The sequence below is a fragment of the Acomys russatus genome, chromosome 1 (genome assembly GCF_903995435.1).
Source record: "Acomys russatus chromosome 1, mAcoRus1.1, whole genome shotgun sequence".
NCBI classification, from domain to species: Eukaryota; Metazoa; Chordata; class Mammalia; order Rodentia; family Muridae; genus Acomys; species Acomys russatus.
This window is the reverse complement of record NC_067137.1, coordinates 26,576,959-26,590,569: the sequence shown is the minus strand read 5'-3', so window position 1 is coordinate 26,590,569 and position 13,611 is coordinate 26,576,959. Positions and strand designations below refer to the sequence as shown.

The 13,611-nt window shown below is 45.0% G+C and overlaps 1 pseudogene; it reads left to right on the top strand.

The window, feature by feature from the left end:
* The first annotated feature begins 12,299 nt into the window (after nucleotides 1-12,299).
* LOC127188141 (fatty acid-binding protein 5-like) lies at nucleotides 12,300-12,801 on the top strand (annotated as a pseudogene).
* The last annotated feature ends 810 nt before the right edge of the window (nucleotides 12,802-13,611 follow it).

Genomic DNA, 13,611 nt, shown 5'->3' with positions numbered 1-13,611 from the left:
TATCCACTTATAGGTGAGTACATACCATGAGTGTCTTTCTGAGTCTGGGTTACCTGACTCAGGATGATCTTTCCTAGTTCCATCCATTTGCCTGCAAATTACATGATGTCTTTATTTTTAACAGCTAAGTAGTATTTCATTGTGTAAATGTACCACATATTCTTTATCCATTCTTTGGTTGAGAGATGTTTCCAGTTTCTGGATATTATGAATAAAGATGCTATGAACATAGTTGAGCAATTGTCTTCGTGGTCTGGTGTAACATCTTTTGGGTATATGCCCAGGAATGGTATAGCTGGGTTTTGAGGTAGATCTATTCCCAATTTTCTGAGAAACCTTCATATTGATTTCCACAGTGGTTGTCCAAGTTTGCACTCCACACAGGAATGGAGGAGTGTTTCTCTTGCTCCACATCCTCACTAGCATGTACCATCCCTTGAGTTTTTTATCTTAGCCATTCTGACAGGTGTTAGATAGAATCTCAGAGTTGTTTTGATTTGCATTTCCCTTATGACTAAGGATGCTGAACATTTCTTTAAGTGCATCTCAGTCATTAGAGATTCCTCTGTTGAGAATTCTCTACAAGGCTCTGTACCCCATTTTAATCGGGTTATTTGATATGTTTGATGTTTAATTTCTTGAGTTCTTTATATATTTTGGATATTAGCCCTCTGTTGGATGTAGGGTTGGTGAAGATCTTTTCCCATTCTGTAGGCTGCCATTTTGTTCTATTGACAGTATGCTTTGCTTTGCAGAAGCTTTTCAGTTTCATGAAGTCCCATTTATTAATTGTTAATCTTAGAGCCTGGGCTGTTGGTGTTCTGTTCAGAAAGTTGTCTCTTGCATCAATGAATTCAAGGCTATTCCCCTACTTTCTCTTCTATTAGATTTAGTGTATCTAGTTTATTCTTTTTCTTTTCTTTTCTTTTTGTTTTTGTTTTGTTTTGTTTTTTGGAGACAGGCTTTCTTTGTGTAACAGAGGTCTGGCTGTTATGGAACTCTCTTTGTAGCCCAGGCTAGACTTGAACTCACAGAGATCATCCTGTCTCTCCCTCCTAAGTGCTGAGATTAACGGTGTGTGTTAGCACACCCAACTAGTGTATCCAGTTTTACGCTGAGGTCTTTTACGAAAGTAGTGCTAAGAGGAAAGTTCGTAAACCTAAGTGTGTTCATAAACTGGAGAGATCTCATACTAGTAATTTAAAAGCACACCTGAAAGCTCTGGAACAAATACACCCAGGAGGAGTGCATGGCAGGGGATAATCAAACCCAGGGCTGAAATCAACAAATTAGAAACAAAGAGAACAATACAAAGAATCAACAAAACCAAGAGGTGGCTCTTTGAGAAAATCAACAAGATAGATAAGCCCCTAGCCAAACTCACCAAAAGGCCGAGAGACAGTATACAAATTAACAAAATCGGAAATGAAAAGAGGACATAACATCAGACACTGAGGACATCCAAAGAATCATTAGGTCCTACTTCAGAGCCTGTACTGCACAAAATTGGAATATCCAAATGAAATGGATGGTTTTCTTGATGATAGTACTCTAATACAGGCTCAAGCACGAGGGAAAAAAATGAAGCACTCAGAAAGAGAAGACACATCTCTGAGAGTGTGGATATGGGTGTCTCTAAGGGAAATCCACAGAAAATAAGACATACCAAACTGCGTAAGCACAGACTCAAGATGGAGTCACCCCTTCACATTTTTAAACTCTATCTGCCAATGATGAATTCAGGAACAGATGTTTGCAACTCCCATACTCATCCTGGCTGCCACCTCTCTGAAACTCTTAAAAAAAAAAAAAAACTAAAAGATACCCTAGTTGTGCTTCCCAGTCTAAAAGTAATGCCTGTTCTGTATGATTTTTGTACTGTGCATATATACACATACAGGGGACACACGCCTCCTGGATGACCCTGCTGTAAGTTCCAGGCAGACTGGAGACCTTGAATCCAGGCATAGAGACATCCGGTCGGTGTTTGCTAATATGCAGGCTGCAGGCTGACTTTCCTAGTAGTCCTGACCTTTTCAGGGCTCTTTGCAGGAATGGCTTATGTGGACCCAGCAAGGGATAGTGATAAACTTAGTCACACAGTCGTGCCTGGCTTCCAGGACAGGGTGAAGGCAATCCTCCAACCACCAGCAAAGGGGGCAATCTCCTCATCCCCCACCACCTTCACTCTAACTGCATGAACCGTAAGGGAAGATGCAACAAAATCCGCTCCATGAGTAGATTTTCTGTCCCTTTCACTGCTCTGCATTTTTTGACTTAAGAAAAAGGTAAGATGGCCTTTCCTTTCCTTTAGTTTACAAAGATTTTATTCCTAAATGAATTATGAATAATTAAAACTCTACTCCATTTGTTCTATATTGTTGTTAATTGAAAAAATTAAAGATGCATGTGCTGTAACCTCCAAGGTTGCCCCGGGAGAAGACAGAGGATTGCTGGGAGGGCAGCCAGGGGGGCGGCGGGGGGGGGGGGGGGGGGGGCGGTGTTGGGGGAAGGCAGGGACATGCCCTGGTATCTCCCAGGCCTGCTGCCAGCACTACCTTTACCAGGGTCCCCACTGACTGCTGGGATCACTTCCCTCTCCTGTCCTCACCACTTCCCATCAAGTGCACTGAGAATATAATGTCATTTCTTTCCTTAATGCACATTTCTCTTGCGCCTGTGTAAAGCCACAAGGTGAAAGGAGTATATTCATCATATGAGAAATGGAGAGAGCTGCCCTCGTTTCTCTCCAGTGGCCTCTCAGGGAAACCCGAGGCCCCAGATGCCAAAGTGACCTGCTGGCTGTGAGATGGGATCAAGTCTGAAGTGAGAAGGCCAGACTGTTGAGCTGTCTGGTCCCTGCTACCCTCAAAAGTCGGCTATAAGCCTAGAGCTGCATAAAGCAAGGACAACGTATTATCCGTCCGACGCGAACTCTGTGTGGGAACACACTCAGTAGGGTGTACCTCCATCCTTGAGATCCTCCTCTTCACTCTGGGGTTTCCTCCGCTGTTTTCAGGTTGGGCTCATCTAAGCTGCCGCGCTATCTTGTTTAGCATGCAATTGTTGCCTGAGCGATCTGTACCCCTATATCCCATTAGGACAGATAACCTAACAGTGTAACAATCAACCCAGAATCCTAGTGGCCCGGCGCTATAAACATTCCTCAATTACCTCCAATGCAACAGCCCACTGCTCTCTGGTTGGCTTTCAAATAGCAACCCAGATGTCCAGGGCCTTCCCTTCTTGCAGTGTCTTTACTCCCTGCCGGCTCCTGGGAGCATTTTCTATCCAACTGGTGAATTGAAACATTAACAAAGGACGCCCAGCCGCGCTCTGCCAGCCCTTCTACACTCTCCTCTGCCTAGGGGAGGGGCCGATGGTGGCTCACATGACGCTCCTAGATCCCAGGAGCAGGCCTACTGCTCTTGCTTGTTCAGCAGTGATGATGCCGCATCTCTTAGGAGTGCTGAACCATGATCTCAAAGATTTTCTTCTCGGAGTTTCCCTAGCATGCTATGCCTTAACACGCTCCCCGTGGTATGAGATGAGCTACTGCCACTGATAGGAGCCCTACCACGGAGGAGAGACCTCCCTGCTGCGACGGCTCAGGGTGACCCTTCGGCAGAGACTCTGTCATCTTGGCAGGAGTCCTTCACTTCACGGATAGATGAAAAGGCCCTCCCCTAACTATCCTGTTACCAAGCTTGCTTGTCACGACAAATGTGAACAGCCCCTTTCCCAGGCAAGTGTACAAGTGGAACCAGAAAACATGATTACTTCTCCAGGACAATTGCCCAATGGGAGTTTTGTTTCCCTTTGCCCTTTTGGCAGTCCTGTGAGGCAGGGCGTTGGAATTCACCACATCCGGGAGCCCAGGGAAAGCCACATTCTAATTAGTTGCTTTTCTGATTGGTTGGTGAGCAGTGCTTACTCAAGGATGAGCCTTGCTGTATACACACACACACACACACACACACACACACACACACACACACACACACACACACACACACACACACGTTTCAGCCGAATACAAACCCACTCGCTGCAAGAAGCCTGGATGGCCCGCTAAACTATGAAAGATTCGTTTTCTTCGTTAAAGCAGCCAGCCCTTAATCTCCACATTTTCTGCCTCCCCATAGTCTGACCTGCTCATATGAAAATAAAATCCCAGTGTCCTCTGGGAGAGCTCAGTCTCAGAGACTCAGACACTCTCGAGCTTCACAGCCAGCCCAGGGCGTAGCAGTAAACAAGCAGAAGGATGGGAATGAAGCTTCTGGAAGCTTGTCCCTGGAGTTTATTTTGCTGTACATCCGTCTCTGCAGCAGGAGGTCCCACAGGATGCATGGCGCTACATAGAGGACATGCGCCCTGGGCGCACTGCACCTGCATGGCCCTGTGATGCCGCTGTGAGCACTGCCTCACGACCACCCCACCTCCAGCATTTCCTCAAAGCAGCTTCTAGGACATTCATTACAGGTTTCAGGGGGGGCTGCGGCTGCACCCCAAAGGCCTGTTCTTGCCTCTGACACTAGTGTACTGTCACCTGCTGCCAGCCTGACAGGTGGATGGATACAGAGCTGCCTTGGATAGGATGATTTTCAGGAGAGCTCAGAAGTGTCTCCAGCCTTTTTCAGGGAACTGAGTGTTAGGTGAGGAGAAAAGGTTTGGATAATAATTAGCACTGTCCTGCTCAGTGCAAACCCACCAGGCTCGGCTAAGCATGGCTGAATCTGAACTTTTTGCAAGGCTGCCTTAATTAGCCTTATTGACTTGCATCCACCAGCCACCTGTTGGTGAGCATGGATGCTGGGCCTTACCCCAGCCTAAGACAGGGGTAAGATCAAGATGGAGCTTCCTTCCTTTCAAGAGCTCAGCTTAGCTGAGTGGACCAGGCATACGACTGAAGGACAAGGCGAAACGGGAGCAGTTTAAAGCCAAATGAGAAGCTTAAAAGAAGGCAGGGAAAAAGTTATAGCAATAGCTATCCCCAAATGCACTCCCACTCTGTGTCTCTCAACGACCTTCCATCTTCACGAACACCTTCTAACCTCGGGAGTATCATTAAGCCTGTTTCATGGCAAACTTTGGGCCTAGAGATGTTATATAATTTTACTGAGATCACACAGCTAATAAGTGAGAAATTGGGCATTTCAGCTCTGCTCAGTGGGTTCCAAAGCCCACACACCTAATAACCACACAGCTCATAGGCCACCAACCAGGGGACTAGTTTCAGGAGTAGCTTCAGCAGACAATGACTCTTTTAAAAACCTTTGGTACAGATGTGGGTGTATGTGTGTGTGTGTGTGTGTATGCATGTGTATGTGTCTGTGCATGCGTGCATGCGTGAGAGCATGCATGCGTGTGTGCATGTGTGCGTGCGTGTGTGTATGGGGTGTGAGAGTGTATCAGGAGCTTATCAGGTTCCCCAGAACTGAACTTACAGGTAGTTATGAAGCAGGTCACACAGGTACTATAAAAAGAACTTAGGTCCTCTCCAAGAGCAGTACACACTCTTAACCACTGGGCCACCTCTCCAGCCCTAAGGACCCATTTTTTGTAAAATGTACTTTTACATTTATTTATTAAGTATGTTTGTGTGCATGAATACCATGGCACTCGCATGGAGGTCACAGGGCAAATTAAAGGAGCTGTTTCTCTTCTTCCACTAAGAGGAATGTGGGAACTGAACCCAGGTCACTGAGCATAGGAGTGACTTCCTTTATCCATGGAGCCGTCTGACCTGCCCAATGACAGTTCTTTTTAATTTATTTTTAAATTGTGTTGTTTAAGTTAGCATATCAATGGTCATGGGTTTATTGTTACATTTTCATACATATATCATTTACTTTGTTCTTATTGCCCCTCCCGTAGCCCTCTCTCTCCCTCCCCTCCCTTCTGCGGGTCCCTTGCCCAGCCCCAATTGTTCCTCTTCTGTCTTTACACCATTTATGTTCCATTGTTCTCTCTTGTTCTTTCTTCTTCTCTTTAGCTCTCTTCCTCCTCTTGCATAGTCCCCTTTTTACTTCCATGTCTAACATATGTATAACATACACAGACAAAAATTAAATAGTACATAAATATACATATATTTTTTAAGTCTAGATTCCATATATGGAAGAAAAATGTTTGTTTTGTCTCCTGAGTCTGGCTTACTTCACTTAACATGATTGTCTCCAGCTCAATTTTTCTATAAATGTCATTTGTTGTTCTTTATAGACAAATAAAATTTCACTGTGTATATCTACCATATTTTTGACCCATTCTAAACCAATTCTTTATCTCAGGTGTTGTGAGTAGGAGAGTAATAAGCAAGGATATGCCAGTATCCCTGTGGGGTGCTGACTTAGCATCCTTTGGGTGTATACCCATCAGTATACCCATTTCTATTTTTCTCTTCTTCCTCTTCTTCCTCTTCTTCCTCTTCTTCTTCTTCTTCTTCTTCTTCCTCTTCTTCTTCTTCTTCTTCTTCTTCTTCTTCTTCTTCTTCACCTCCATACTTATTTCTATAGGATATACTAGTTTACATTACTTAGCCAGCAGTATGTGAAGGTTTCTTTTTCTCTGCATCTTTACCAGCATTTCTTGTCATTTGTTTTCTTAATTATAGCCATTCTGACCAGGGTTTTCATTTCCCTACTGGAGAAGGATGGTGGGCGTTGTTTTTCAAGTATTCTTTGGTCTTTTTCATTTCTTCCTTTGGATACTATGTATACAGTTCATTGGCCCATTTGTCAATTGGATACAGATATAACAAAAAAGAAAACTATAGACCCAATTCCCTGAAGAAAATAGGTGCAAAAATGCTCAATGAAATTCTTGAAAGTCAAACTCAACAACATCAGGATGCCATTGCTAAGGCCCAGGTTTCCCAATGATGGAATAGGCTATGTGTAAAATAAATAAGGAGCTCAGAGTCTGCAAAGTCCTCTTGCAAGTGGAGAAAAATCCAGCCTAAATGGAGACTGGACAAACTCATTCAGATGAGCGATGTGACGTTGTTAGTGACATAGGATGTGACAGGCCCAAAAGAAGGAAAAGCAGGCTGCTTGGCAAAGATGCAGAATAGGACTTATGGATATATTTGTTTGGTAAAGCTGATTGGTGAACTTAGACAAATCCCCCCCCACAATGGGCAGGATCTAGCAAGGTACTGGGGGTTAGGGAAACTTAGAACAAATGAGCGTTGTTGCATCCTTGAGAGTGCCACAGTACAAAGACAGAGAACTTAATCTCAGCATTCAAGGCTATCTGCTCACAGAAATAAGAGGTTGGGTCACCACAGGGTCAGGGTCAGAAACTGGTTAATAAGAGCCAGGCTCTTGGAAGTGCCGCTGGCTTCAGTGTCCATTCTACACAACTCTTCCCTCAGCCGTGTGGTTTGCAGGTTCTGGGGTGAGAGGCATAGTGTCACACCTGGCGAGTTCCCTTTATGCAGTGGGACTAGCCTTACAACCCAGGAGACGGATGACCCAAGAGATGCCCCGCCACCCACGGCCCAGCAGAAGCCTGGAATGATGAATAGACAATCAGTCTCAGGGACCAGAATGCCCAGCACAGAGCATGGTGACATGGCTCCTGTCCCGGAACATCCATCTGGCCAGAGACAAGGAAATTGCATGCCTGAATCTGCTCTTTGCCATTTTCTAGAAAATGGCTTCACTGGTTCAGTTAGAGAAAGAAGGAAAGTAAGGAATACCGGCCAATTCCGAGGGCTAATTGCCTTTGCTCTCAACGACTGCCCGTGCTTTTTCCGGCAAACATTCTCCCCTGTCACTATGCCGCCAGGCTCACTCTCTGTTTCCAATCAGCCCTGAAAATAGTCCTTGATAGAGATAATAGGAAGAACAAAGAGAAATTTGGAGGAGCAGAGAGAGGCGAGCAAAGCCTTGCCTAACTGTCGTACAGGGCTTGTTTTCATAAGAGCCCTCCAGTTAGGCCCTGTCTCATCCCCAAGCACAAGGTATTAAGTAAACCCTAAGGATCAGACCTGGACTGAGACCAAGGGTACTTTGCTCATTCTTTTTCTTTTTTTTTTTTTTTTTTTTTTTTTTTTTTTTTTTTTTTTTTTTTTAGGTCAGAGGTTCTTTTGAGAATCTAGAAAGGCCATAGACTCTTTCTCATTCATCAAGACAAAAATGCATACACACATATGTTCAGCATATAAATTCAGAGCTCATGGGCTCCCCTGGAAGCCATGCTATACACAATCTTTTTAAAAGTCTCTGCCCGTTCCCCTTGTGTCTGGGAGGGCATGGAGTATGTCTGTGTGTCTCTATGTCTCTGTGTGTATGTATGAATGTGTCTCTGTCTGTAGGTATATATGTGCATTTGTTTCTGCGTGTACATATGTATATGAATGTATCTGTGTATACACACATGTACATGTGCATTTATGTTTGTATGTCCGCACTTAGTGTGTCTGTATGTGCATATATCTATGTATTAGAATATGTGTAATATATGCTGTGAGTATATGTGTGTGTCTGTCTTTGTACATGTATGTGTATGTGTTTATGTTTGTGTGTGTGTGTGTGTGTGCAATTGTATCTATCTGCATCTGTGCATTTATATGTATGTATCTGTATATCTGTGTGTGTGCGCGTGTGCACGCGCGTATTTATGTTTATGTGTACCTGGATGTATATAGTTGGGTCTGTCTATATCTGTGCATGTATGGATCTATGTGTATATATCTGTGTGTGTATGAATATGTATTTTTATGTGTAGCTGTGTCTGTGTCCACATGTTATTAAGGGAAAGTCTGAGTTGCACTATTTCAAGCAATCTAATGGCCAGAGAAGCACTAAAGGTTTTCTTGCTAATCAATGAATGTGAAAGTCTAAAGAATAGGAAAGACATTTGCTCCATATGAGCCAAACTCAGAAAAGGCAGACACAGTCAACACTCAGTCCTGGTACTCTAACAGGAGCCTACAGACATAACTGACTCACTCACAGGCCTAAGCAAGAACAGGTAGCAAGCAGCAACTGAACAAGTAGCAAGGACCATGGGCTGTGGAGGGGCTATAAGAGCCTCAATCCTCAAGCCAGGTGACAGGCTGTGACAGGGCTTGGAAACTTCCAGCATGCAAGTACACATGTTAGTGCACAAGTTCTGGTTCATTCTAGGACTGAGCTGCAGTCCTGCCTTTCCAACCAGCTCCCGGAAGAGGCTGGAGCTGCTTTGAACAACAGGAGCCTATGCAATTATCAGCTCCAGCCGGAAGCCCCAGCACAGACCATGAACTTTTATCCTAGCAGACCTCTGTCAGGATGCTACAAGATAGAAATATTTCTTCAATTAGGTGTAGTGCTGACAAAGCCCCTAAGACAAATGTGTCCCCATCCAGGGCCTGAGAATGGGACCTCTTCCTTAGTCAGGCAGGGGTGGGTATCTTGGCATTACTATTTCTGTAATGAAACACCATGGCCAGAAACAATTTGGGAAGGAAAAGTATACTTAGCTTACACATCCTGAGTCACAGTTCATTGAGGGAAGCCAAGACAGGAATCCGAACGGTTCAGGAACCTAGAGGCAGGAGCTGAAGCAGAAGTCATGGAAGAGTGCCGCTTACTGACTTGCTTGTTCCTCATGGCTTGCTAAGCCTGCTTTTTTGTAGAACCCAGGACCAGCCCAGGGGTCTCATTAACTCACAATGAATGGGCTCTGCCCTGTTCCATCAATCACTAATGCCCTACAAGCTTGCCTACAGCCTGATTTTATGGAGGTATTTTCTCAACTGGGCTTCCCTTCACAAGACAAACCAGCACAGGTGGTATCGTAAGTTCTCAGGGTTCTTCCTACAGAGCTGGACTTCTGAAAGGAGGGCCTCTAAGGGCCTGTTTGTTCTCAGAGGTCTGGCCTGGAGGCAGAAAAAAAAACTATCCAGTTAGTCTCCTTTTATTAGATGCTATTTGTGCAACCACTTCTGTTCTAGGACGTGGGAGCAGAGATGAGCAAAGAATAAGAAGGAAGCAGAGGTCAGAGAGAAGACCATTTGGACACACTCTGTAGCCCCATCTAGTCATTTTACAGATGGGAGATACTAAAGCCCAGAAGGGCACTTATGACCTCATAGTTGGCTGACAGCTGAGCTAGGACCAAACACTGGTCTCCTGACCCCTTCTAATCTCTACCCTCTCCTGGGATCAGCTAAAGAGTACATAGTGGTTCTTAATGAAAGCAAAATGGTAGTTGAATTAAAATAATCCTGGAGTGCCTGGCGCTGTAGGTCATGTGTCCATCATGACATCCTCCCAGGGTAGCCTGTGGTAGACAAGGCTTGAAGCTAGGATAGCTCAGATGACCCTGATATAGCTGGGGAGTGGGGCCTCTATTGACCAGAGGTCATCATCAGCCCAGAATTAGAATCCTCTGTTGCCAAGCAGGTCTCCTCTCTAAAGCCTGAGGTCTTTGACGATGGCCCCTCTCTCAGTTTAGCTGCCAAGCAGCTCCTACTCAGTCTGGCACAGGCCCCAGAGTACTGTGGGTGTCAGAGAGCATCCTGGATGCAGCAGACGAGGGACAGAAGAGATGCTGACCTGAGAGCGGCGTTGACACAGGCCTCTCTAGACACATTACAGACTGTCAGCCTATTAGGCCAGGTGCCAACTGCCCGGGGGAAGATCAGTTCCAATCAGGCCACGATCTGTGGCATCAGACAAACCCGGAGTGAAGGCAGGAGATCTAGCTTTGCAATGAGAGTCTGGCCCTTCTACTCCCTCAAACAAAGCTCAGTTCCGGAAATGAGTATGAAAAATGAAAATTGGATTTTCCCCCACAACCAGTAAAAGATCCGCTCTTCCACATTTTTTTTTTTTAATCCAAAAACAGCATTAGGAGGATAACTAAAGGCTTGGCTCTTTCAAGACACTGAAACGGTCAAATATTAGTAAACCCCTAGCCAGGACAGTCCAGGCTCAAATTCCTGACCTGTGTCCATGGGCCTCAGAGCCACAATCACAACCACAATCCCTGCATGAGTAGGCACATTTCTTCTGAAAACAAACAGAAAACACTTGGCCAGCCCTGAGACCTCAGATCACAAACACCTAATTAAAAGAAGCATATGAAGAAGCCAGGCATGTTGGTGCATGCCTATAATCCCAGCACTGGGGTGGATGAGGCAGGTGGATTGTGATTTCAAAGCCACCCTGAGCTACACAGTGACAGAATCTAAGTAAACAAACAATAAAAGAAGGAATCTTGAGGAATGTGAAGGAAGCCAGAGACAGACAAGACCCGCTGACTTCTTCGCAAACAGACTCAGAGGCAGGTGTACATCCCTAAGTAGTGGCTCCAATTAGTTTCACAAATGCCTAAGCACTCACTGTGTGCCGCTCTGTGTCTTCTGTTGTCCCAAGGCTGACCCAGCTTGCCTGAGCTCATCTTCTCTCACACAAATTGAAAGAATCCAAAGCTACAGTGCCTTGCTTTCTACACCCAAAACACACCGTGAGAGACTTGCCTGACGTGGCTACATTTCAAATGAACAGCCGCCATTAGCCTTTCAAAGGTGTGCGTGCATCCTTTCGGAAATCTTCAGCTAGCCACCCTGCACCAGCCTCTCCCCCTGGAAAGCATACTTACCATCACTTCTTGCCTCCGACTTTGAGCATCCCACTCCCAGCTCACAGACTCAGACCTCAACATCCCCATCTCTTTTTGAATGCAAAAGTGATTAGTTGTACTCATAATCCTCCAAAAGTCCCAGCATACTTGGGCTTTTTTTTTTTTTTTTTTTTTTTTTTTTTTTTGCTACTAGGATTAAATTTATTTATAATTAAGCAACTCTAAGCAGATCAGGGGTAAGTTATTAATTAACAAACAGAAAGATAAATACTGGATAGGGCAAATTTGGGCATTATTGATGCCCACACATTGGGGCTGGTGTGAAAGCCACTTTAGCATGAAAACAGTACCAAGAAAGCCCTCACTAGATGTCAGCTATATTGTCAAAAAGATGAGAGGCAACAAACACTGGTAAAGGTGTGGGAAAAGGGAGCTCCATACGCTGAGGAGAAAATATAAATGAAGGTGAAGTGACAGGTTAGGCTTACAAGACTGATTTGATCATTCCACAATGAATAACCTCACATTGTACTCCATAAATGTATATAATTATTTTTTTCAATTACAAATAAATAAATAAGTAGTAGCTGTGGTTGTGGTCCTAATGGATGGGGTTGAATATGTATGGCAGCAGTAGATGCAGACCCTGGCCCTTGGTTTCCCTCTCTTCCCCCCCCCCTTCTTTCCAGGAGCAAGAAGTGGAGGCAGATAGCACCCCTGCCATGCATCTCCTTGCTGCTTTTGTGCTTGTCTGCCTGCCAGTCTGCCAGACCACCCACCTGCCCACCGTGGCCACCATTAAGGACCTCGAGCAGAAGTGGCACCTGTAGGAAAGCCAAGGCTCTGAGGAATACATGAAAGGTAGTAGTAGGACTGGCACTTAGGAAAGTGGGGGCCATGGCCAATCCAAACTGTATCATTACTTGTGACGGCAACGATAGCACCATCAAAACGGAGAGCACTTTGAAGACGACACAGTTTTCTTATGCCCTGGGAGAGAAGTTTGATGAAACTACAGCTGATGGTAGAAAAATTCAGATGGTCTGTACCTTCAAAGATGGGGCCCTGGCTCAGCACCAGCAGAGGAATGGCAAGGAAAGCAAGATAACAGGAAAACTAAAGGGCGGGAAGTTGTTGATGGACAGCGTCATGAACAATGTCACCTGTACTTGGGTCTATGAAAAGTGGAATAAGGATTTCTTCATCACCCTGGGTGGGAGTTAGCTTGTTAGTAAGCTCAGTTCAATGAACAGGTCATAAACATCCACACTGCATCTTTTCTTTGGTTTTATTTTTCATGACTGTTTGATTATCTTTATCACAATCACATTACATGAAACCCATGTCAAAGTGTTGATTTACCTAGAATCATTCCTTTGGTTAGTAAACAAATGTGTTTGTGCAAGAAGAAGAAGAAGGAAGAAGAAAGAAGAAAGAAGAAGAGGAGGAGGAGGAGGAGGCAGTGGTGGTGGTGGTGGTGGTGGTGGCGGCAGTCAAACTAGAACTAGAAGCCACTGGATTTCAGTTGTTCTACACTGAATCAAGACCCATCCTCGAAAAAAAACCCCTCCGTCATTTCTGGAATATACCATCCCAAGAATCAACCCCCCCCCCCCAGAGGACCGCACTGGTAGGAGGAGACTTTGGGACAGGGCCCAGGCCTGTGATTGAGTTGCCACAGCTTGCAGGAGTATGCGATGTACTTAGCTTTATTAAAATACAACAGAAAATGGCTTTATCAATCACCTCCCAGGGAAGCGAGACTGGCAGAACTCTAAGACTTCAGTGGTGCTGCTTTCGGAGCCTTGTCTTTTACACAGACTATTTTTAGCATAAATAATGTGCTCTCCATGTATTGTCAAGCTGACAGATGAGCATGTTCCTGGTACCCACAGACCACTCATTCACTCGTGAAAATGCTAGAGACTGTCCAATAGGCTGCTGTCGACTATGCTGCAAGAAGCCCCTCCATCCTGAGGGCCACAGCCTCTCCCCTCAGAACTCAGTCAGAAGTGCCATGATCTCTGAACGCTG